The sequence below is a fragment of the Ranitomeya imitator genome, chromosome 1 (genome assembly GCF_032444005.1).
Source record: "Ranitomeya imitator isolate aRanImi1 chromosome 1, aRanImi1.pri, whole genome shotgun sequence".
NCBI lineage: Eukaryota > Metazoa > Chordata > Amphibia > Anura > Dendrobatidae > Ranitomeya > Ranitomeya imitator.
This window is the reverse complement of record NC_091282.1, coordinates 1001181541-1001208559: the sequence shown is the minus strand read 5'-3', so window position 1 is coordinate 1001208559 and position 27019 is coordinate 1001181541.

Here is a 27019-nt window from a genome sequence, read left to right as displayed (position 1 = left end):
GTGGATTTGCCTGAAACTGCCCCTCAACCAAGCACAACCGCAGATTTGAGAACTGGAACTTTGGCCCACATGGCGGATTATGCCTTACGTATCCTCAAAAGGGACACACGCATAACTAAAATGATGAATGATGACGATTACTGGTTGGCCTGCCTCCTTGATCCTCGCTATAAAGGCAAATTGCAAAATATAATGCCACATGAGAACTTGGAACTAATATTAGCAACCAAACAATCAACTCTTGTTGACCGTTTGCTTCTGGCATTCCCTGCACACAGCGCCCGTGATCGTTCTCACACGAGCTGCAGGGGCCAGCAGACCAGAGGAGTTAGAGGGGCAGAAATCAGAAGTGGCGTTGGCCAGAGGGGTTTTCTGACCAGGTTGTGGAGTGATTTTGCTATGACCGCAGACAGGACAGGTACTGCAGCATCAATTCAAAGTGACAGGAGACAACATTTGTCCAGTATGGTTACAAACTATTCTTCATCCCTTATCGATGTTCTCCCTCAACCGTCATTCCCATTTGATTACTGGGCATCAAAATTAGACACCTGGCCAGAATTGGCAGAATATGCATTGCAGGAGCTTGCTTGCCCGGCAGCTAGTGTCCTATCAGAAAGAGTATTCAGTGCTGCAGGTTCAATACTAACAGAAAAAAGGACTCATCTGGCTACCCAAAATGTAGATGATCTAACCTTCATTAAAATGAACCACAACTGGATTTCGAAATCTTTTGCCCCACCTTGCCCGGCTGACACCTAGCTTTCCTATGAAAAGGTCTTGCCTGTGGACTATTCTGAATGCCTTTTCCAATCTCGTAATTTTATGCACCTGATTGTCCAGCATACGACATGTTTACACCTCACTAAATGGCCAAACTCCCCACACGGGGCCGTGGTATCGACACTTGGCGACAGCACCCGTGAGAGTGCAGTTTGTCTGAAGAGGTGGGTGAGCCCGCTTTTGGTCGACGGCACTGCCACTGGGTCCCTCCTAGTACAATAAAGTGTCTCTGGCGGTGGTGGTGCGCACCCAACGTCAGACACACCGTTGTAATATGAGGGGCCCTGGGCCTGTACCGCCGGCCACAAGACAGTTTCCCCCCACCCCAGCTCAAACAGTGCTCTACCACTTGCAAAATTATCTCACAGCTCCACCAATGTTTAGTCTATGCGCTGACATCCTTCAATGCCTGCCACTGACAATACCATTGTATTGACATTTTTGTTATGTTAGGCCTTCGATGCCTGTCTGTGGTCACTCCTTCCACTAGGCCTCCACTGACCACACCTCTGCTGCCCGTGTACCCCTGGAACCAATTAAAAATTGCCTACAGCCATGTGTTATTATTTTAGGACTTCGATGCCTGTCTGCGGTCACTCCTTCCACTAGGCCTCCACTGACCACACCACTGCTGCCCGTGTACCCCTGGAACCAATTTAAAATTGCCTACAGCCATGTGTTATTATTTTAGGCCTTCGATGCCTGTCTGCGGTCACTCCTTCCACTAGGCCTCCACTGACCACACCACTGCTGCCCGTGTACCCCTGGAACCAATTTAGAATTGCCTACAGCCATGTGTTATTATTTTAGGCCTTCGATGCCTGTCTGCGGTCACTCCTTCCACTAGGCCTCCACTGACCACACCACTGCTGCCCGTGTACCCCTGGAACCAATTTAAAATTGCCTACAGCCATGTGTTATTATTTTAGGCCTTCGATGCCTGTCTGCGGTCACTCCTTCCACTAGGCTTCCACTGACCACACCACTGCTGCCCGTGTACCCCTGGAACCAATTTAGAATTGCCTACAGCCATGTGTTATTATTTTAGGCCTTCGATGCCTGTCTGCGGTCACTCCTTCCACTAGGCCTCCACTGACCACACCACTGCTGCCCGTGTACCCCTGGAACCAATTTAAAATTGCCTACAGCCATGTGTTATTATTTTAGGCCTTCGATGCCTGTCTGCGGTCACTCCTTCCACTAGGCCTCCACTGACCACACCACTGCTGCCCGTGTACCCCTGTAACCAATTTAGAATTGCCTACAACCATGTGTTATTATTTTAGGCCTTCGATGCCTGTCTGCGGTCACTCCTTCCACTAGGCCTCCACTGACCACACCACTGCTGCCCGTGTACCCCTGGAACCAATTTAAAATTGCCTACAGCCATGTGTTATTATTTTAGGCCTTCGATGCCTGTCTGCGGTCACTCCTTCCACTAGGCCTCCACTGACCACACCACTGCTGCCCGTGTACCTCTGGAACCAATTTAAAATTGCCTACAGCCAGCCCAATTTTTTTATTTTAGGCCTTCGATGCCTGTCTGCGGTCCATTCTTTCAACTACTACTACACTGACCAGGGCACTGCTGCCCGTGTACCCCTGGAACCAATTTAAAATTGCCTACAGCCATGTGTTATTATTTTAGGCCTTCGATGCCTGTCTGCGGTCACTCCTTCCACTAGGCCTCCACTGACCACACCACTGCTGCCCGTGTACCCCTGGAAACAATTTAAAATTGCCTACAGCCAGCCCAATTTTTTTATTTTAGGCCTTCGATGCCTGTCTGCGGTCCATTCTTTCAACTACTACTACACTGACCAGGGCACTGCTGCCCGTGTACCCCTGGAACCAATTTAAAATTGCCTACAGCCATGTGTTATTATTTTAGGCCTTCGATGCCTGTCTGCGGTCACTCCTTCCACTAGGCCTCCACTGACCACACCACTGCTGCCCGTGTACCCCTGGAACCAATTTAAAATTGCCTACAGCCAGCCCAATTTTTTTATTTTAGGCCTTCGATGCCTGTCTGCGGTCCATTCTTTCAACTACTACTACACTGACCAGGGCACTGCTGCCCGTGTACCCCTGTAACCAATTTAGAATTGCCTACAGCCATGTGTTATTATTTTAGGCCTTCGATGCCTGTCTGCGGTCACTCCTTCCACTAGGCCTCCACTGACCACACCACTGCTGCCCGTGTACCCCTGGAACCAATTTAAAATTGCCTACAGCCATGTGTTATTATTTTAGGCCTTCGATGCCTGTCTGCGATCACTCCTTCCACTAGGCCTCCACTGACCACACCACTGCTGCCCGTGTATCCCTGGAACCAACATCAGAAAATATAAAAATAAGTATTTTGCTTATAAAAAAGAAAATACTGGAGAGATATCAAATGCAGACATTTTAACATTAAAAACAAACACATACAACAAAAATCTGGTACAGTACTAAAAATGGCCACCAGCTACAATAACTTTCTCCTGCAAGTAGTTAACTGAAAGGTTTTTTCAATTTTAAACACAGATATGGCATCCACCGAGTGTTGTCCTGTCGCGTCTTCTTTATATTATTGCCAAGAAGATGCAAAACAATGAAAATAATAAAATCATTATTTACCAAAAAAATAGAGTAAGTCAAAACCACATTGCAAATAAACATTCATTACAAATAAAGAAGCAGGGCACGTCCGAGGGTGAGTATATACCTAATAATCACCCTTGGACGCGCCCTGCTTCTTTCCGACAGCCTTCCTTCCTAAGAATCAGCCCTTCCGTGGTGTAGAGAGAGGGTTTGTTACACTCCAAGGTGTTCCCCAGGTTGCCTTTCCTGAGCTTCGATCTTCCGGCTCTCGTTTAGTAGTTGTTGGAAACTACGCTGCATTGGGCCTACAAATTGGGTATGGGGTGTAGAGAGATGGTGTGTTCCACTCCAAGGTGTTCCCCAGGTTTCCTCGCCAATGCTTCGATCATCATGCTCTCGTTTAGTAGTTGTTGGAAACTACGTTGCATTAGGCCTACAAATTGGGTATGGGGTGTAGAGAGATGGTGTGTTCCACTCCAAGGTGTTTTCCAGGTTGCCTTTCCTGAGCTTCGATCTTCCGGCTCTCGCTTAGTAGTTCTTGGAAACTACACTGCATTAGGCCTACAAATTGGGTATGTGGTGTAGAGAGATGGTGTGTTCCACTCCAAGGTGTTCCCCAGGTTTCCTCGCCAATGCTTCGATCTTCATGCTCTCGTTTAGTAGTTGTTGGAAACTACACTGCATTAGGCCTACAAATTGGGTATGGGGTGTAGAGAGATGGTGTGTTCCACTCCAAGGTGTTCTCCAGGTTGCCTTTCCTGAGCTTCGATCTTCCGGCTCTCGTTTAGTAGTTCTTGGAAACTACACTGCATTAGGCCTACAAATTGGGTATGGGGTGTAGAGAGATGGTGTGTTCCACTCCAAGGTGTTCTCCAGGTTGCCTTTCCTGAACTTCTATCTTCAGGCTCTCATTAAATTGTGGTTAAACGGAACAACTGCATTTGGCGTACTAGTTGGTTTGGGGCCTACTATCGGTGTCTGCCACTCCTTGCTGTTCTCCTGGTTTCCTGTCCTGAAATTCCGTTTTCAGGCGCTCGTTAAGTAGTTGTTAATGTTAGACTGCATTTTGCCTACTAGTTGGGTTGGGGCCTACTATCGGTGTCTGCCACTCCTTGCTGTTCTCCTCCACTGAACAAAGCTGTGCCGCCTGTTTACTACGGTTGCCAATTTTGAACTGCATTTCGACTACTTACTGATTTGGGCCTACTCTCTGTGTCAGCCTCTCATTCCAGTTGTCCTCCACTGCAATGCCCCCTGGTTATTCCTGTGTTACCAATTTTGAACTGCATTTAGCCAACTTTATTCTTTGGGCCTATATCTGTGTTTCCTCCTCATCCTGCCCATTGCCCAGCCAGTGATAGATGAGTCTGCTGGTACATTGACCCATAACGCAACATTCCCCGTGCACGCTACACAACAACATTGTGACCCTGCTGAAAGTCAGGTTGCTCTTCTCGCATACCATACCACCTTACACGGGGACAAAGAGGAAGGTGCAGATGAAAGTGCCGGTTCCTTCATCAGGTGGGGGGGAGGAATACTAGTTGGCGACGTCACTGGCACAGGGCCTCTCATAGTACGCAAAAGTGTTGCTGCCGGTGGGAGGCGCCCCCGCCGTGCAAACACACCGCTGTACTTTGAGGGGCCCTGTGCCAGTGCCAATGCCAACGAGTGGGCCCCCCCTGCTTGCTCAGGTTCACAGCACTTGCAAAGTTGAAATACTTACCTCTCCCTGCTCCACTGCCGTGACGTGGTCCAGATTTCCTGGGCCCACTGATTACTTGAACCAGCCCTACCCACCACAACTTTAGCCAAATGACCCCCAATTTCAAATGCCTTCCAATTATTATAAGGTAAATTACGCTTGACAAGCTTCATTAAGAAGAATGGATGGTTTTGACATTAAAATGGGCACTCTAGGTGTTTTCCTGGCCCCCACTCACTGCCGACTATGCTGCCCCATTGACTTGCATTGGGTTTCGTGTTTCGGTCGATCCCGACTTTACGTCATAATCGGCCGATTTCACTCGACCCGACTTTTGAGATAGTCGGGTTTCGCGAAACCCGGCTCGACTCTAAAAAGGTCAAGGTCGCTCAACTCTAGTGCATAGACATGCATGCAAATGCAATGCAAAACTCGATTGCATTTGAACGCATGTGTTTTCACCTAGCACACAGTAAACGTTGCTTGCAACGATCCTGTGCACTGAGGTAAAAACGCATGCGTTCAAACACAACTGTTTTGCATTGCATTTTCATGCGTTTTTCTAATTCAAGTCTATGGGTGCATTAATGCATGCGTTAATGCACCTGAAAAATGCATTGCATGTAAACGCAGCACAAACATAATGTGAAAAGGCCCTAACTCTATGGCAGTTTTAACGCAGTGTTACACTGCGTTAACACTGTGTTAATGCTGGTCTATGGCGGATCCAAACGCACAACCGATGGAAATGTGAACCTAGTCTAACCCATTACTTTATTATAATCACTTTTTAAAGTCATGTTGAGTTTTGCTGTCAAATTGGGATTTCCGAATCCATTTAAGTACTGGGTTGTCAAGGAGCGCAATGTCCTGACAGCTCAGTACGTAATTGGCGTAGGGAGCGCAATCTGCGGTATTGTATCCGGGGAGACACTGGGGCTACCCGAGGACAGCTTAGATGACATGTCCTGAGCTGTCCTTTGGTGACCTGAGTTACCCCCTCATGATGCTGCAGCGCTCCAGACTCTCCTTCAGGGACCAAAGTGATAGAACTTTGTTCGTCCCTTTGGTCTCTGCTGAAGAAGAGCTCAGAATGTTCAACACAGAGATGAGGGTCGAGAGGTTAATAAAGATGTAGCCCCTAAGTGGGCTTGTGTTTTTATTTATTATATATATTTTTTTTAATTAATTATTTTTAAAAAATTGATGTGGGCGTCGCCCTATTTTTGTTTCCAGCCAGGTACCGCAGGCAGGTACGTGCTACCCCCAACCCCCAGCTGCCTAGTTGTACCTGGCTGGAAACAAAAATATAGGGAAGCCCGGTTTTTAATTATTTCATGAATTTCATGAAATAGTAAAAAAATGACTTGGGCTTCACCCTATATTTGTTTCCAGCCACGTACAACTAGGCAGCTGGGGGCTGCAATCCGCAGTGCATAGTGGCCCAAGCTTTCTGGGCCCCCCCGCACTGCGAATTGCAGTCAGCAGCTGCCCCAAAAAATGGCGTGTTCATAGAAGTGTCATTTTCTGGCACTGTATCCAACTCTTCCAGCGGCCCTGGTGCCAGGTGGCTCACTGAGTAATAATGGTGTTAGGGCTAGTTTTGTATCAGCTGGCCATAAGCCTGAAATTCATGGGGACACGCCAATATTAGACATGACCACCATGAATTTCTAGTAAATATTAAAAAGACACAATGTTAGGGCTAGTGGAACGCACCAAATATGAAAGAGGTAGATATGAGATGCATTCGCAGCCCGGGGTACACCATGCAGAGATGGTACCTGCTGCTGAGTATTGGTGGATGGACACTTGCTCACACATGGGTTAGACTTCACCCAGTGTGAAAGGAAGCGAACTCTGTTGCTTCACAGAGACGCCAAAATACGCTGCGCCCTGATAGCAGTCATAAGGTGCAGCTGCAAGACATTAGTGAGATCCTTATGAATCACCCCCACTAAACTGGTGATTGGACTCGCTCTGACCCTCGGTGGCTTTTGAGCCCCGCCTGAGGACGCCCCGAGTCAGATGCAGAGTCCATGTGGGAATTCCCACCCTACACTGACAGGCTGTCAGGAAAGCACACTGATTGTGCACGGTGCGGTACAGATGGGCACTGCAAAAAGGCACGGTAGCGTGTGTTCCATGTGCAGGTAGAACTGTCGGGCTCTAGATAGCTTCCATCATTTGTGAGCAGTCAACAACACAAGGAATGGTAATGATTAAGAAGCTTTCATCCATCGACAGTCATCCATCTATACATACACACGATCATGTTTATACTAGCGCATGGCCATGCGGGCCATGCGGACCTTTTAAAGAGGAAGCTCTTAGGGACCTTCCTAGTGATCCAATATGAGCTGCTACAGGATCTGAGCATTTGACCCCTGACCTCCAATGAGAGGTTGTCCCTTGGGCATGCTCAGTAGAGGAAAAGCAGGACTTAGTCCCAGGAGTGTCTGCTCACCGCTGATCAGTGCTAGTTACAATGGCTGGACCTGGAAGGGCAGAAGTAACCAAGCGCACAGTATCTGCCTGAGCCAGATGCTGGGACCGACGTCTCTGCTGAGCAGCCTCCACTGCGGCTGGAGAAGAATGGGAGACCGCAGTGGACATGGTTCAAGATTCCCCCGATGCAGCAGCGGGAACTCTACACACAACACAGAGAATTTTTTTTATTAGAAATAAAACAAAAAACATTTAGAAATTCCAACTTTATTATAAAAATGTTTTTCCTTCTGACGTAGTCCACAAGGATCGCAATGTCAGCTCTGCTACATCGTTCTGTATAGACAAGCGTCTATGCAGAGCGAGAAGCAGGCTGATACTGATGTTGACAGACAGAGTTCACCTGAATTCATCGATCGGTCGAAAATTGCAGAGCGCAGAGCAGTGGAGTGAATAACCCAGAAGTTAATGAGCGGCCGTAGAAGTAGATGAGGCTGGGAGACAGTGAGTTGGGTGGACGCGTTGCTGAACCGGTAAGTATAATTATAATGTTTAATATTAATTGTATGCTTTGTTTTACTGTCCCCCCGCCCCATGCCATATCTGTAAAGTCCAAGCTCAGTGTTCGGATGCAAGTTCATGTCATCTCCGGATGATACTAAATTTCGTTCTCATGAAGGTGAACCCTCTTACATTAGTGTCTCTGCTTAAAGACATGTTAACAGATTGTCCCTGATAAGTGGAGAAGGATGATTGGAAGCCTATCGTGTCTGGTTAATTAAGATGGGGAGCAATGTGAAGAAACCAAATTGTATCTTAGTTTCACAGACAACCATGTTTTTGCAAAGCAAAAGAACTGACTTTTTATCTGTATATTGGCTTGTGGATTTAAGTGTTTATGTCTAGTGGGTCAAAAAGATAGACTTACAAACTGATATACTATTTAACATACTGTGTAAGTCTGTAATAGCAACTTGTACATAGTGTGTGTTTATCTTTGTTTACTGGTGTGTGCTGATATGCTAATAGTGCATTATATTCTGGAACCAGCTTGTTTACTTCAAAAGCAGAGAGGGAAAAACTGTACAAATATATTGAATAGTCAAGAATTGCTACTTGATCTCATCACAATTGTTTGTCCCACAGATCATCAAGATAAGGTAATCTATGTATATTGTTTGCACATTCCTGCAGTGAGATATGGCCTCCTACCTCCTTCCCCTAATCCTGTGGTGGAATAACTGAATGAGAAATTGTTACCAATAAAAAGGAAGAGCTGTTGTTGTTCAGGAAGACTACCTTACAAAAGTCATGGCATTGTCACTCTTCAGGATCTCAGCTGAGGGTACATAAGACCCAGCTGAAGGAACACAGGACTGCTCTTGGATTTCTCCCTATGCTTGTTGTTACCTCTCCTCTGTGTGTGTACCACAGGTGGAGTAGCGACCATGGGAGCTCGGACATATCATATACCATTATCTGTTGTGAATTCCGCTCTTGGGCTCCCTCCGGTGGTTGTAAGTGGCACTTTTGTGAGTTCTGCTCTTGGGCTCCCTCTTGTGGTTTCTAGTGGTATGGCTGCTCCTTGGAGTTAGCTGTCATCAGCTGCCTCCACTTATCATCTCTTCTGCTCGGCTATTTAAGTCTGGCTCTATCTTCAGCCAGTGCCACTTGTAAATGGTTCCTGGTTGGATTCACATATCTTTGGAGTTCCCTGTTATCCTGACCAGTTCAGCTAAGCTAAGTTTTTGCTTGCCCTTTTCTGTCCATAGATTGTGGACTTATCCATTCTGTGCTTTCTATGTTTGTCCAGCTTATCAGTGTGAATTAATTCTGTCTTGCTGGAAGCTCTGGGAGGCAGATTTGCCCTCCACACCTTTAGTCAGGTGTGGATATTTTTTGTAAACTCTGCGTGGATTTTTGTAGTGTTTTATACCGACTGCACAGTATTCCATCCTGTCCTATCTATTTAGTTAGACTGGCCTCCTGTGCTCATCCTGGTTTCATTCTGTGTATGTCTTTTCCCTCTCCACTCACAGTCATTATTTGTGGGGGGCTAATCTATCCTTTGGGGATTTTCTCTGAGGCAAGATAGGTTTCCTGCTTCTATCTTTAGGGGTAGTTAGTTCTTAGGCTGTGACGAGATGCCTAGGGAGAGTTAGGAGCATTCCACGGCTACTTCTAGTGTTGTGTTGAGCTTAGGGACTGCGGTCAGTACAGTTACCACTTCCTTCTGAGCTCGTTCCATGTTGCTCCTAGACCACCGTATCATAACAGTACAAGTGGCCAAAAATGAATTAAATGCATTTTTTCAAGCACACGGATTATTGTATGACGAACCTAATTCTGTGGATCATGCGGAAAAAACCCTGTTGGCCTTGTGTCAAGGTCAGGAAGCAGCAGAGTTATACTGCCAGAAATTTAGAAAATGGTCTGTGCTCACTAAATGGAATGAAAAGGCTCTGGCTGCTATTTTCAGAAAAGGTCTTTCTGAAACCCTTAAAGATGTTATGGTGGGCTTTCCTACGCCTGCCGGTTTGAGCGAATCTATGTCTCTAGCCATTCAGATTGATCGGCGTCTGCGCGAGCGCAAAGCTGTGCACCATATGGCAGTATCCTCTGAGCAAAGTCCTGAACCTATGCAATGTGATAGGATTTTGACTAGAATAGAACGGCAGGAATTCAGATGTCAGAATAGGCTGTGTTTTTACTGTGGTAATTCGGCTCATGTTATCTCTGATTGCCCTAAGCGTACTAAGAGAGTCGCTAAGTCTGTTACCATTAGTACTATACAGCCTAAATTTCTCTTATCTGTGACCCTGATTTGCTCATTGTCGTCCTTTTCGGTCATGGCATTTGTGGATTCAGGCGCTGCCCTGAACTTAATGGACTTAGAATTCACCAGGCGCTGTGGTTTTTCCTTGCAGCCTTTGCAGAGCCCTATTCCTTTGAGGGGCATTGATGCTACACCCTTGGCCAAGGATAAACCTCAGTACTGGACACAGATGACTATGTACATGGCTCCTGCACATCAGGAAGATTGCCGTTTTCTGGTGTTGCATAACCTGCATGATGTTGTTGTACTGGGATTTCCATGGTTACAGGAACATAATCCGGTGCTGGATTGGAAAACTATGTCGGTGACTAGTTGGTGTTGTCAAGGAGCACATAGTGACGTTCCTTTGATGTCAATTTCCTCTTCCCCCTCTTCTGAGGTCCCTGGGTTTTTGTCGGATTTCCGGGATGTGTTTGATGAGCCCAAGTCCAGTTCCCGTCCTCCACACAGGGACTGTGATTGTGCTATTAACTTGATTCCTGGTTGTAAGTTCCCTAAGGGCCGACTTTTCAATCTGTGCCAGAGCATGCCGCCATGCGGAGCTATGTTAAGGAATCTTTGGAGAAAGGGCATATTCGGTCCTCTTCGTCACCATTGGGAGCGGGTTTCTTTTTTGTTGCAAAGAAGGATGGCTCCTTGAGACCCTGTATTGATTATCGTCTTCTTAATAAGATCACGGTCAAATTCCAATACCCCTTGCCTTTGCTTACTGATTTATTTGCTCAGTTTAAGGGGGCTAGTTGGTTTACTAAGATTGACCTCCGAGGGGCATATAATCTTGTTTGTATTAAACAGGGTGACAAATGGAAAACTGCATTTAATACGCCCGAAGGCCATTTTGAATACCTTGTGATGCCATTCGGGCTCTCTAATGCTCCATCTGTGTCCCAGTCTTTCATGCATGATATTTTCCGCAATTATCTTGATAAATTCATGGTCGTATATTTGGATGATATTTTGATTTTTTCCGATGATTGGGAGTCTCATGTGAAGCAGGTCAGGATGGTGTTCCAGATCCTTCGTGATAATGCTTTATTTGTGAAGGGGTCTAAGTGCCTATTCGGAGTTCAGAAGGTCTCTTTTTTGGGTTTTATTTTTATTCCCTCGTCTATAGAAATGGATCCTGTTAAGGTCCAAGCTATTCATGACTGGACCCAACCCACATCTGTGAAGGGTCTTCAAAAATTTTTGGGTTTTGCTAATTTCTATCGCCGTTTCATTGCCAACTTTTCCAGTATGGTTAAGCCCCTTACTGATTTGACGAAGAAAGGCGCTGATGTGACGAATTAGTCCTCTGAGGCTGTTGAGGCCTTTCAGGAGCTTAAACGCCGATTTACTTCTGCCCCTGTGTTGCATCAACCGGATGTTTCTCTTCCTTTTCAGGTTGAGGTCGACGCTTCTGAGATTGGGGCAGGGGCCGTTTTGTCTCAGAGGGAGTCTGATGGTTCTTTGATGAAACTGTGTGCTTTTTTTTCCAGAAAGTTTTCGCCTGCGGAACGCAATTATGATGTCGGCAATCGGGAGTTGTTGGCTATGAAGTGGGCGTTTGAGGAGTGGCGACATTGGCTTGAGGGAGCTAAACACCGTGTTGTGGTCCTGACCGATCATAAGAATCTGATTTACCTCGAGTCGGCCAAGCGGCTGAATCCTAGACAGGCTCGATGGTCCCTGTTTTTCTCCTGTTTCGATTTTGTGGTCTCGTATCTTCCGGGATCTAAGAATGTTAAGGCTGATGCCCTCTCTAGGAGTTTTTCGCCTGATTCTCCTGGAGTCCTTTAGCCGGTTGGCATTCTTAAGGAAGGGGTGATTCTTTCTGCTATCTCCCCTGATTTGCGGCGGGTGCTTCAGGAATTTCAGGCTGATAGGCCTGACCGCTGTCCAGTGGGGAAGCTGTTTGTTCCTGATAGATGGACAAGTAAGGTAATTTCTGAGGTTCATTGTTCAGTGTTGGCTGGGCATCCTGGGATTTTTGGTACCAGAGATTTGGTTGCTAGGTCCTTTTGGTGGCCTTCCTTGTCGCGTGATGTGCGTGCTTTTGTGCAGTCCTGTGGGACTTGCGCCCGGGCCAAGCCTTGCTGTTCCCACGCTAGTGGGTTGCTTTTGCCTTTGCTGGTCCCTGAGAGGCCCTGGACGCATATTTCCATGGATTTTATTTTGGATCTTCCTGTTTCCCAGAAGATGTCTGTTATCTGGGTTGTTTGAGACCGGTTCTCTAAAATGGTCGATCTGGTACCTTTGCCTAAGTTGCCTTCCTCCTCAGATCTGGTTCCATTATTTTTTCAGCATGTGGTTCGTTTGCATGGCATTCCGGAGAATATTGTGTCTGACAGAGGTTCTCAGTTTGTCTCTAGATTTTGGCGGGCCTTTTGCGCTAGAATGGGCATTGATTTGTCTTTTTCTTCGGCGTTTCATCCTCAGACTAATGGCCAAACTGAGCGAACTAATCAGACCTTGGAGACCTATTTGAGATGCTTTGTGTCTGCTGATCAGGATGATTGGGTGTCTTTCTTGCCGTTGGCCGAGTTTGCCCTTTTTTTTGTAATTTTGGTTTTCATCCTCGTTTTTCTTCTGGGCAGGTTGAGCCTTCTGATTGTCCTGGTGTTGATTCTGTGGTGGACAGGCTGCAGCAGATTTGGACCCATGTGGTGGACAATTTGACATTGTCTCAGGAAAGGGCTCAATGTTTTGCCAACCGCCGGTGTGTTGGTCCCCGGCTTCGTGTGGGGGATTTGGTTTGGTTGTCTTCTCGTCATGTTCCTATGAAGGTTTCTTCTCCTAAGTTTAAGCCTCGGTTTATTGGTCCTTATAAAATTTCTGAAATTATTAATCCGGTGTCTTTTCGTTTGGCTCTTCCTGCCTCTTTTGCCATTCATAATGTTTTCCATAGATCTTTGTTGCGGAGATATGTGGTGCCCGTTGTTCCCTCGGTTGACCCTCCTGCCCCGGTGTTGGTTGAGGGAGAGTTGGAATATGAGGTTGAGAAGATTTTGGATTCTCGTTTTTCGAGGCGGAGGCTTCAGTATCTTGTCAAGTGGAAGGGTTATGGCCAGGAGGATAATTCTTGGGTTGTTGCCTCCGATGTCGATGCCACCGATTTGGTTCGTGCTTTTCACTTGGCTCGTCCTGATCGGCCTGGGGGCTCTGGTGAGGGTTCGGTGACCCCTCCTCAAGGGGGGTACTGTTGTGAATTCCGCTCTTGGGCTCCCTCCGGTGGTTGTAAGTGGCACTTTTGTGAGTTCTGCTCTTGGGCTCCCTCTTGTGGTTTCTAGTGGTATGGCTGCTCCTTGGAGTTAGCTGTCATCAGCTGCCTCCACTTATCATCTCTTCTGCTTGGCTATTTAAGTCTGGCTCTATCTTCAGCCAGTGCCACTTGTAAATGGTTCCTGGTTGGATTCACATCTCTTTGGAGTTCCATGTTATCCTGACCAGTTCAGCTAAGCTAAGTATTTGCTTGCCCTTTTCGATCCATAGATTGTGGACTTATCCATTGTGTGCTTTCTATGTTTGTCCAGCTTATCAGTGTGAATTAATTCTGTCTTGCTGGAAGCTCTGGGAGGCAGATTTGCCCTCCACACCTTTAGTCAGGTGTGGAGATTTTTTGTAAACTCTGCGTGGATTTTTGTAGTGTTTTATACCGACCGCACGGTATTCCATCCTGTCCTATCTATTTAGTTAGACTGGCCTCCTGTGCTCATACTGGTTTCATTCTGTGTATGTCTTTTCCCTCTCCACTCACAGTCATTATTTGTGGGGGGCTAATCTATCCTTTGGGGATTTTTTCTGAGGCAAGATAGCTTTCCTGCTTCTATCTTTAGGGGTAGTTAGCTCTTAGGCTGTGATGAGATGCCTAGGGAGAGTTCGGAGCATTCCACAGCTACTTCTAGTGTTGTGTTGAGCTTAGGGACTGCGGTCAGTACAGTTACCACTTCCTTCTGAGCTCATTCCATGTTGCTCCTAGACCACCGTATCATAACAATTATCCCGGCGAGACATCGGAAGGGTGAGGCCCTGTAATGTGCACCATCTTGGGGTAATTGCTGAGATTGATCTATTTGCTATTGGGTAATGAGGTTCAATAAAGTATTTGCTGTTTTGCCCTAACCCTGTGTTATCTGCGTAGTGTTTTGCCCAACGGGAGATAGAGCAGGCGTTCAGTGGTATGAGCCCTGGTCTATGAAATCTTGCTAAAGGGAGCTGGGCCAGCCGACGAGAGCCCACACTGACCCCATTTCTCCACAACAACTATTACCCCACTTACCACAGCACCAGGGAAAGTGGGAAGCCAGGCAATGTGCCAAAATTGGCATATCTAATGGATACACCTTTTCTGGGGCAGGAGTTGGCTGCTATTTTTAGTCTGGGTGATGGCCATATCCTTGACCTCTTCCCAGTCTGAGAATACCAGCCTCATGCTGTCCACTTTAACTTGGCTGGTTATCACAAATTGGGAGCCCCAATGTCATTTTATTAAATTATTTATCTGGTCCCCTCTATTTTTGATAACCAGCCAAGAGAAAGCCGACAGCTGGGAGCTGCAGCCTGCAATTCTTGGCTTTGCCAAATAGACGGGACTGCACAGTATGCGCCGGCGTTGCTTAACCCGAACAGTAACATGGACTTCCTGGAGAAGTCAATGTTTTGGATCTGTGCACGAAAACTAGGTGTTTGGTACAGACCCCAAAATTTACCATTCGGTTTTGACAGTCCCCAGTCATCATATGTCCTCTCCATATATTTTTGACTGATTAAATTGAGATACCAAATCTATACAGGAGTTTCTTTTGAAGCATTATTTTACTTTTCTTTGCATATAAAAAGCAGCCAAGCACTTCATAGCACTGGCCATTATATTTACAGAAATTCTTCATAAATCAAGTGCAGCTTTAAATTTATAATGATCATTTAAATTATACATTTTTCTGAATTTTTTATGTTATTGTTTGCTGGATATGAAAGCACATGAAATGACAGCTTGTGCTTCTGCTGCAATTTTTTGTAGTTTTATCTGTATTCATTTTTTACATTTTCTTTTTGTTTGTTCTAGATATAGAATTCATAATATTATGCTTTATGATTTGTGGTGGTTTCCTGATAAATAGAGATTATGTTCTATACTATGGTACGTTTTTGCGTTATAATTCTGTGGATTGTATCAATATGGAATATTACTTACTTTTATTCATAAGCCAGACCATTTGGTTGAGCGTTCTCTACCATTTTATTAAAAGGGATTGTTATGGTCTCAATAGCCAAACCCCCACTAATGTAAACTTTTGACATTTTCACATTTTCAGTACTTAACAGAGCACCTATGGTAGAGAATATGAGTTCACTTGTCAATATTTCTTACATGCAACACAACACATCACATCAACAATTCTCTAACCAGTCCAGGTATTTGATATGTTATACCTCAAGCACACTTGAAGTAACTAATGAAACCTTTGATTGCTTGCATCAGACATGCTTGAGAAAGTACTAGTCATTAATTGTGATATGTTTTATTGATTTTGAGTGAAACACTCATTATAGTCTTTTAATTGATGTATTTCATTTTTCTTTCGTTTGATTGACTTATTGCAACAGCAGAAAGTTTATAAAATATATTTATAAATGGGTGTTAAGCAATTTTGGTTGCGACTGTAGTCTGTGGCTGACATTATGTAAAGGAATATTCAACATTACAACAGAAGTCTCTTCTTCACCAAATAATTTTGCAGCTTCTTGTTTAAGGCCAATGGCATCATTTGTAGCTTGTGGGTTAAGTGTAAAATATCCAATAGGGCCCCCCCAAGTATCACAAGTATTTAATAGTGACAGTCTTTTCATATGGGACAAAGGGATGTTTTGGTCACCTCTAGACTCCAGGTCTCAGGTATGATAACAGCTTCTGCACCTATTATAATTACATCCCTGATTAAGACCCTGATGCTGCCAGTGGTCTGCAGTAGTGTTAAGGTACCTTCACACTGAATGATATCGCTAGTGATCCTGGCTAGCGATATCGTTGAGTTTTACAGGCAGCAGCGATCAGGATCCTGCGGTGCCATCATTGGTTGGAGCAGAAAGTCCAGAACTTTATTTTGTCGCTGGACTCCCGCAGACATCGCTGAATCACATCGTGTGTGACGCCGATTCAGCGATGTTTTCACTGGTAACCAGGGTAAACATCGGGTTACTAAGCACAGGGCCACGCTTAGTAACCCAATGTTTACCCTGGTTACCAGCGTAAATGTAAAAAAAAACCAAACACTGCATACTTACATTCCGGTGTCTGTCCCCTGGCGCTGTACTTCTCTGCACTGTGTAAGCGCCGGCCGGAAAGCAGAGCACAGCGGTGACGTCACTGCTGTGCTTTCCGGCCGGCGCTCACAGTCAGTGCAGAGAAGCACAGCGCCGGGGGACAGACACCGTAATGTAAGTATGTAGTGGTTTTTTTTTTTTACGTTTACGCTGGTAACCAGGGTAAACATTGGGTTACTAACTGCGGCCCTGCGTTTAGTAACCCGATGTTTACCCTGGTTACCAGGGGACTTCACATAGTTGGTCGCTGGAGAGCTGTCTGTGTGACAGCTCTCCAGCGACCACACAGCGACACTGCAGCGATCGGGATCGTTGTCTAGATCGCTGCAGCGTCGCTAAATGTGACGGTACCTTTAGCATGCATCCCAGCTCAAATTAGAAAATAGATCCATTCTCATCATGATGCAGTAATCAAACAAAGGCTTCATTATTATACCTATATGTGTTTGCACTAAAATGTTGCAGTGTTTCAGTGAAAAGCTTGAATGCTTGTAGAAGAAGATGGATCTCAGATCACTACATCAAAAGGCAGGTCATTGGCAGCTTCTCTTAAATCTACTCCCCTGACGGACCAGTCTCTCACACCTATATTAAATCCAAATGCCCATAGAAAGTATGTAGTGCCTCAAAGAAAACACTCGCATTAAATCAAAACAACAAGATCCATAATGGTGTAGTAGCCCATGGATAATAAGTGATGAAGGCAAAATGGTAGATTTAAAAAGTTATATCTTTTATTACAAAATAGTTAAAAAACCTAATCAATGACAGGGTTGAAAACCTCCATAGGGAAGGACCAACAGCATAACAGATGCAACAAGCATGTATATATGTTCAATACACAATAATGGATTCTCCTACCCAATATAGCAGAGTTGACGTGTAGCAATAACTAATAGGCAGGTAATAGGAGAATAGATACAGCTGTTAGTAATCTATATACATGTGTACAGATATACGGAAGCTCAGTCTCCCCAGCCTAACTGTATGAGGGACCAAAATACAGTTACCATAGATATAAAAGTGTCAATGTGCAGCGTGACACTGGCAAACTATAATAGTGCATTAGTGCAATACGAGTAGGTGTGCCAAAGCTGCAGCTAGAAATGCCAAAGGTGACAGTCTAATATAACAGGCAAATTGCCAAAAAACAGATAAGTGACAACAATAGATGCCAATAGTGTGGCTGAATATATGGCAGAGTTTGCAACAAAGGTATATTGCACAATAGGGGTAAAAGTGCAAATGCTGCAGCCTAAAATGCAAGAAATGACAATCTCGGATGACAGATGTATAAGTCATAAGCAAAGGGTAACAATTGGTGCTAGTAGGTAGGTCAAAGTGTGGGAGAGCTTACCGCAAAAGTGTACTGCGTCCGGTGTCCTTCCCTATGGAGGGTTTCAAGCCCTGTCACTGATTAGGTTTTTTAACTATTTTGGGATAAAAGATATAACTTTTTAAATCTACATTTTTGCCTTCATCACTTATTATCCATGGGCTACTACACCATTATGGATCTTGTTGTTTTGTTCTCACACCTATATGTGTAGGAAAATGTTGCAGGAGGCTGAGAAGAGGGGAGAGAAAACCAGAGAGCACTACCTAAGTGTAATAAATGATATATAGAAAACAATTGTGATGCATATATGCATATACAGTGGGTACTGAAAGTATTTAGACCCCTTCAAAGTTTTCACTCTTTGTTTCATTGCAGCTATTTGGTAAATTAAAAAAAAGTTCATTTTTTTACTTTAATGTACACTCTGCACCCCATCTTGACTGAAAAAAACAGAAATGTAGCAATTTTTGCAAATTTGTTAGAAAAGAAAAACTGAAATATCACATGCTCATAAGTATTTAGACCCTTTTGCTCAGTATTGAGCAGAAGTACCCTTTTGAGCTAGTACAGCCATGAGTCTTCTTGGGAATGATGCAACAAGTCTTTTCACACCTGGATTTGGAGATCCTCTGACATTCATCCTTGCAGATCCTCTCCAGTTTCATCAGGTTGGATAGTGAGCATTGGTGGACAGCCATACACTGTGTTCCAAATTACTATGCAACTTGGATATAAGTGTTATAAAGATTTAATTGTTTTGTGTTTTGAATAAACTTGTGGATGGCATTGTGTCTCAGGGCTCAATGGATCACTGAAATTAATCTTAAACATATGTGATAATTAGTTTTCCAGGTGATTCTAACTAAAGGAAAAATTAAAAATGATGTTCCAAATTATTAAGCAGGCCATAGGTATCAAGCAATATGGGAAATAAAAAGGGTCTCTCTGCTGCTGAAAAGTGTTAAATAGTGCAATGCATTGGACAAGGTATGAAAACATTAGATTAGGGTTGAGCGAAACGGATCAGACAAATTCAAAAATTGCTGACTTTCGGCAAAGTGGGGTTTCATGAAACCCGACCCGATCCTAGTGTGGGATCGGCCATGAGGTCGGCAATCTTCGTGCCAAAGTCACGTTTCGTATGATGCTTTCAGTGTCATTTTTCAGCCAATGAAGGAGGATGCAGAGTGTGGGCAGCGTGATGACATAGGTCTTGGTCCCCACCATCTTAGAGAAGGGCATGACAGTGATTGGCTTGCTTTCTGCAGCATCACAGGGGCTATAAAGGGGCGTGCACGCCGACCGTCATCTTACTTCTGCCGATCGTAGCATAGGGACAGGTTGCAGCAGCTTCATCAGAAGAAGGGATATAGTTAGGGAGGGGAGATTAACCCCCAAAACTGCTTGTGCTGTAGCGATTTCCACTGTCCAACACCACCATTTGTTTGCAGGGACAGTGGAGGTTATATTTTTGGTGCATCATCTCTGTAGCTTATTAGGCTGCCTTATATGGCTCCCTGATAGCTGCATTGCTGTTTGCACACTGCTGTGCAAACCAACTGCTTTTTTAAAAGTAAAAATCCTGTTGCTTCTCTCTGCACAGTTATCTTGTTTATTTGTCCACACTTGTGTGTGCAGCAGTCCTTTTTATTGCTGCCATACTTGTCCTGAGATTATTGCAGGGAGATTGAAATTGTACTACAGTCCTTGTATTTTTTCATATATCTTCCAGCCACTTTCTGCCACTTAGATTGCGTTGTTTTATAGGGGGCAACGTTGTGTTATGGCCCTCTGAAATGTACGAAAAAGAGGCCCATCGGCAATTAAGAGATGAAGATACATACAAGAGAATGAATTTTAATCCTACATCTGTCTTCCAGGTCGAACTATCTCATAAACTTGAGGAGGCTTTTTTGGATGGGCTGATAACGAAGGACTTGAGGGATGGCTTAATTCCTGTTGCACCACGGACTCCTTGCCTATACCTTGCCTAAAATTCAAAAGAATTTGACTTGTCCACCCGGATGACTTATTGTTTCGGGCAATGGGGGACTCACTGAGAATATAGGTAAGATGCTGGACTATTATCTCAAACCTCTTGTTGAAAATTTACCTTCTTTCCTGAAGGATACTTGTGACATCTTATCCAAAATTGTGAACATCAGCTTGGAGCCCGATAAGTGGCTAGTCACATTAGATGTAGAGTCCCTCTACACCTCGATAAGGCATGCAGATGGGTTGGAGGCAGTTAACTTCTTTTTGGGCACAACTGACATGGAAGATCATTTTATCCGCTTTCTATTATCCCTGCAGGAATTTGCACTGAACCACAATTTTTTCCTTTTCAAGGAGGTACTCTACCTGAAGCTCCAGGGAACAGCCATGGGGGTGGCTTTTGCGCCGTCCTATGCGTGTCTGTTCCTGGGGCTGTGGGAGAGGAGAGTCTTTATTACTGATGCCACCCCTTTATCGTCTAATATACTAATGTGGACTAGATATATTGACGATGTCTTTGCAATTTGGCAGGGTACTGAAAATGACCTTTTGAAGTTCGTGGCGCAACTCAACAGAAATGATCCCAATATCAAACTTACTTGCCATTACAGCCAGGATAAGGTTGAATTCTTGGATGTACTCATTCATAAAGGTGAGAACGGCTTGTTGCAGAGTGATTTACACAGGATGGATACGTCTGTTAACAGCCTACTCCATGCCTCATCAGCCCATCTGAAGCATCTTAAGGATAGCATTCCCTATGGGAAGCTTCTTAGGGCAAAACGGATTTGCTCCGAAGATTTCTTCAATCAAAGACAAGCTGATGACATATCTAATCATTTCAGGGATCGTGGCTATTCACAAAGGGTGGTCCAAAGATGTGAAAGAAGCTTCCCGCATTGATAGAAGTAATCTTCTGAACCCCAAAAAGGAGTCTCAAGTGTCTAATAAAGTGAGAGTCATACCTACCTATTCTAGTACCTCCACTGAAGTCAGGGGGATTTTGAATAAATACTGGGCTATTCTGAAACAAGATTCTATATTTTCTATATTCTATATATTGACCAAATGTCTAACTACTACACCCTCAATTACATATAGAAGGAGCAAGAACTTGCGTGACATGCTCACCCACAGCTACTATAGGGGACAGGGACCTAAATGTGCTTTTGGCTCAAAGGGCCCCAGATGGGGTTTCTTTCCCTGTAGGGATTGTATGGCGTGTAGAAACCTGGAACGGTGTTTTACTTTCTTGTCCAATGATGGTTCCAAAGAGTTTTGAATAACCCAGCACATTACCTGCTCCACTGATCATGTGATACATTATGCCACATGCCCATGTGGCTTAATTTATCTGGGTCTGACATCACACCAACTACGTGTCAGAATCAGGGAGCGTAGCCGTGACATAAAAGGAGCACGGGACTCTGTGATGGACGATTTCCTGAAGCCAATTCCAAGGTACTTTAAGGAGAAACATGGTTGTGATGGCAACTTGCTACTGGTATGAGGCATCGATCGCATTATATTGGATGGACGTGGTGGAGACTTGAAGAAAAGACTTACTCAATTGGAGACCCAATAGATTGTCCGCATTGATTGCATTCGGCCTATGGGCCTTAATGAGGTCCTTAGTTTTGTCCCTTTTCTTTAGATATTTATAGATTCTATAAATATTTTTATTGGTTTAGTGTTTGTGGTTTTAATCTTGTTTTTTTAATTGTGTTTATTTGTTATTTACTCTCATTCTTTTTTCTTTGTACTTATATAGGTCTAATTGGTTCCTTCCTATTTTCTTACCCAATTCGTACCCAGGATGTGTTGATGGATCCCCTTTCCACAAGAGAAAATAGATGAGTTCTATCATCTTACCCAATCATCTTTGAGCATTATAAAGTTACTAGCTGAAGAGCCCGGCGTTGCCTGGGCATAGTAAATATCTGTGGTTAGTTATAGCACCTCACTTCTCTTATTTTCCCATCACGCCTCTCATTTTCCCAATCACATCTTTCATTTTCCCCCTCACATCTCTCATTTTCTCCCTCACATCTCTCATTTTCTCCCTCACTCCTCTCATTCCCCCCTAACACTTGTCATTTCAACCTCACATCTGTCATTTTCTGATCACTCCATTATTTTTCCTCACTCCTCTCATTTTGCACTCACACCTTTTCATTCTCACCTCACACCTCTCATTTTCACCTCATCACCTCAGTATATACATGTTTGTCATCTCCCTTATATATAGTATACATCTGTATGTCATCTCCTGTATATAGTATATACCTGTATGTCATCTCCCCTGTATATATTATATACCTGCTGTGTGTCATCTGCCCTATATATAGTATATACCTGAATGTCATCTCCTTCTATATATAGTATATACTTGTATGTCATCTCCTCCTGTATATAGTATATACCTGTGTGTCATCTCCCCTGTATATAGTATATATCTGTGTGTCATCTCCTCCTGTATATAGTATATACCTGCATGTCATCTTCTATATATAGCATATACCTGTATGTCATCTCCTCCTGTATATAGTATATACCTGTAGGTCATCTGCTCCTGTATATAGTATATACCTGTGTGTCATCTCCTCCTGTATATAGTATATACCTGTATGTCATCTCCTCCTGTATATTTATGTACCTGTATGTCATCTCCTCCTCTATATAGTATATACCTGTGTGTCATCTGTCCGGTATATAGTATATATCTGTGTGTCATCTCCCCTGTATATAGTATATACCTGTGTGTCATCTCCTTCTGTTTTAGACCTCGTTCAAACGTTATTTGCTCAGTATTTTTACCTCAGTATTTGTAAGCTAAATTGGCAGCCTGATAAATCCCCAGCCAACAGGAAGCCCTCCCCCTGGCAGTATATATTAGCTCACACATACACATAATAGACAGGTCATGTGACTGGCAGCTGCCGTATTTCCTATATGGTACACTTGTTGTAGTTTGTCTGCTTATTAATCAGATTTTTATTTTTGAAGGATAAGACCAGACTTGTGTGTGTTTTAGGGCGAGTTTCGTTTGTCAAGTTGTGTGTGTTGAGTTGCGTGTGGTGACATGCATGTAGCGACTTTTGTGAGATGAGTTTTGTGTGGCAACATGCGTGTAGCAACTTTTTGTGTGTCGAGTTGCATGTGACAGGTTAGTGTAGCAACTTGTGTGCAGCAAGTTTTGCGCATGGCGAGTTTTGCGCGTGGCGAGTTTTGTGTGGTGCCTTTTGAGCATGTGCAAGTTTTGTGTGAGGCAAATTTTGCATGTGTTGCAACTTTTGTGCATGTGGCAATTTTTCCACGTGTGCAAGTTTTGCGTGTGGCGAGTTTTCCATGAGGTGAGTTTTGCACTTGTGGCGAGTTTTGCAAGAGCCTAGTTTTTGCATGTGGCGAGTTCTGCGCGTGGCGAGTTTTGAGCGGCGACTTTTGTGTTTCGACTTTTATGTGGCGAGGTTGGAGAATGTGTGGTGAATTGTGTGCTGAGGGTGATATGTGTTCAAGCACGTGGTAGTGTGTGGCGCATTTTGTGTGTGTTCATATCCCCGTGTGTGGTGAGTATCCCATGTCGGGGCCCCACCTTAGCAACTGTACGGTATATACTCTTTGGCGCCATCGCTCTCACTCTTTACGTCCCCCTTGTTCAAATCTGGCAGCTGTCAATTTGCCTCCAACACTTTTCCTTTCATTTTTTCCCATTATGTAGATAGGGGCAAAATTGTTTGGTGAATTGGAAAGCACGGGGTTAAAATTTCACCTCACAACATAGCCTATGACGCTCTCAGGGTCCGGACGTGTGACTGCGCAAAATTTTGTGGCTGTAGCTGCGACGCCTCCAACACTTTTACTTTCACTTTTTTCCCCATTATGTAGATAGGGGCAAAATTGTTTGGTGAATTGGAACGCGCGGGGTTAAAATTTCGCCTCACAACATAGCCTATGACGCTCTCGGGGTCCAGACGTGTGACTGTGCAAAATTTTGTTTTTGTAGCTTCGACGCCTCCAACACTTTTCCTTTCACTTTTTTCCCCATTATGTAGATAGGGGCAAAATTGTTTGGTGAATTGGAATGCGCGGCGTTAAAATTTCACCTCACAATATAGCATATGACGCTCTCAGGGACCAGACGTGTGACTGTGCAAAAATTTTGTGGCTGTAGCTGCGACGGTGCACATGCCAATCCCGGACATACATACACACATACACACATACACACATACACACATTCAGCTTTATATATTAGATTATGCATATGTATTGTAGGTTCTGCAGCGTTTTGCTTGTTTTTTATATTGTATTCACTATCATGATATCTTCATATCATTTTATCCATATATATATATATATATATATACAATAGTCTTAGCTTCTCTTTTTTTATTTTTTTCATATATTTTTGTATATGGGTATGTACTTGTTATAATTATGCACATAATTTTGTATGGCTTAATGTTTTTTATCTTCACTACTTTATATCAGCACTTTCTGTGTATGTCTATATAAAAAAAAGGGAAGAAGCCAGCACTGCTTATGGTCAGAACGCAATAACTGAAGTGCAATTGCACATAAATTCTAACTGTATTTCAAATATGAGACATTTAGCAAACAATTGATCAATTCTTTGAGCTACCCCGCCACTTCACGGCAATCTCATAATGGGGCAGTCCTAATCTTCGTATTTTATTAACGTTGTGCCATTATGGCTTCCTGAATGTATAAAAAAAAAAAGGACCACATTAAATGCGAACTGTACCTGGAGCATTTTCAGAATCACTCCCTTGGTGCCAGGAAAGGCAAGCGCAGGTAAAGGCCGATCAGGTCCAGTGCGGACATTTCAGATCTGGCTTCCACACTGCCAAACCCGCACCAAAGATGAAGGGTGAGACAGGCTGAGACACAGGTGCACAATTAACTTGATCCTGAGGCGGGGCAAGGCTGCTGTGTGTGTGCACAGCAGCCTATCAATCACAGTGAACACAGAAAGAATGGCGCACATAAGCCAGATCTGAAATGTCCGCACTGGACCTGATCGGCCTTTACCTGCGCTTGCCTTTCCTGGCACCAAGGGAGTGATTCTGAAAATGCTCCAGGTACAGTTCGCATTTAATGTGGTCCTTTTTTTTTTTTTTTTTTATATACATTCAGGAAGCCATAATGGCACAACGTAAATAAAATGCGAAGATTAGGACTGCCCCATTATGAGATTGCCGTGAAGTGGCGGGGTAGCTCAAAGAATTGATCAATTGTTTGCTAAATGTCTCATATTTGAAATACAGTTAGAATTTATGTGCAATTGCACTTCAGTTATTGCGTTCTGACCATAAGCAGTGCTGGCTTCTTCCCTTTTTTTTTTGTATGTCTATATAGCATGCAAAAATATTTAGAATTGAGAGTCCTCAGTGGTTGATACCTTTTAATGGCTAACTGAAAAGATGGTAATAAATTGCAAGCTTTCGAGACTACATACGTCTCTTCATTAGGCAAAGACTAAAACAAATTCTGAAGAATCACATATTTATGCACAACATAGTATAGAAAAAAAAACAAAAAAAAAACAAACAAACCACCATGGATAAGCCAGGTGACATGAAGCAGAATTACCATGGATGATAAACAGTTACGTCCATAAATATTGGGCCAATTGTTAGATAAGGATTGTCACAAATGGACAGCGTATATAGCATGCACGTATTTTTTTGGTTCTCTACTTTTTATATTTTATCCCCCTTTTTTTCTACATATCAGTAGTCATCTTTAACTTCTATTTTTCATTTTTCATAGTGCTGGTAATGTATATTAACAGCATTTGGTTAATCGTATATTGTTTTTCCTTTTTTATGCTCTACGCATTAAATATACGTGCGTTATTCACTATATTTATTGAATTCATCGCATCAATCTCATCTATTACCTGTATTTCAGGCTTATGTGCATTATCACTAATTCTCTATTATTTTCTTTCTCCATCTTTTTCTTTTTCACACCAGCACTTCCCGAGCACTTTCCTCCACTCCCTTTCACTCCCATCCTGGTATATCATCACAGGTATGTTTAGTATATCGTTGTTTGGCACTCACCCAGGCTTCTCTCTTTCACTGCGCTGCTCCCTGTTTGATTGGTTTTGCCTACCCGCATCCTCTGCAGTGGTGTGCGCTCCCTCTGGCCTGCGTGTCCTGGTTGCCGGGGATGCGCGTCCTGCACACGTCGCACTTCTGGTCCCTCCCACTGACGCGTCAGTACAGGGCCTGAACCTGTGACGTAGGACGCCGACCTCGCAGCTTCCGGTCACTGTGGCGCCGGGGGAAGCGCCACTACAGCCGCACTGCTCCTATAATCTGCATTGGGTATAAAAACAGGACCCCCAGACCCCTACACTAACGCCCCCCAAGGAAGCTGTTGTACGAAAAGCGCATCGGGGCCTCCTCTTCCACGTACTATTTCAGGTTGGTTCTTAGGATATTATGATAACTACTTATGCAGGGTTTATATTACATGGGTTTTTCCTCTTATATATTTATTTGTATTCTGCACCGTTTACTTCCCGATGTGTGAACCTCCCTTTAAACTTAGCCTTGCTATCATGAGCCTTGCTCCTATGTGAAATCTACTTTGTGTGAAGCCTTGTTTTATCCGATATTTCTTACAGATATTTATTGATTATTAGGGTCTCTCACACATTTTGTAGTTTCTATATTATATTTATGGATATTATATATCATATTGCACATATTTTCTATCTTCATTGACTTCCCAAGATAGGAGTAGTGTACTTTCTCTGCTGCCTATGTATTCTATATTGGCATGGCTATCAGTACGTGGCACTAGTGTGTAGCCTTTTTCTTGTCTTTTGCATCTCTCATTATTAATTTTGCTAGTGTTGTTCTTCTATTTTTTACGTATGCTTCAATAAATATTTAATTTTAGCTCTAGTGTCCATTTTTCTTTTGGTTCTTGTATGTATATTTTGGCGGAGCATTTTTGATATTTGCCCTAAAGAGTCGGTTTACTGTAG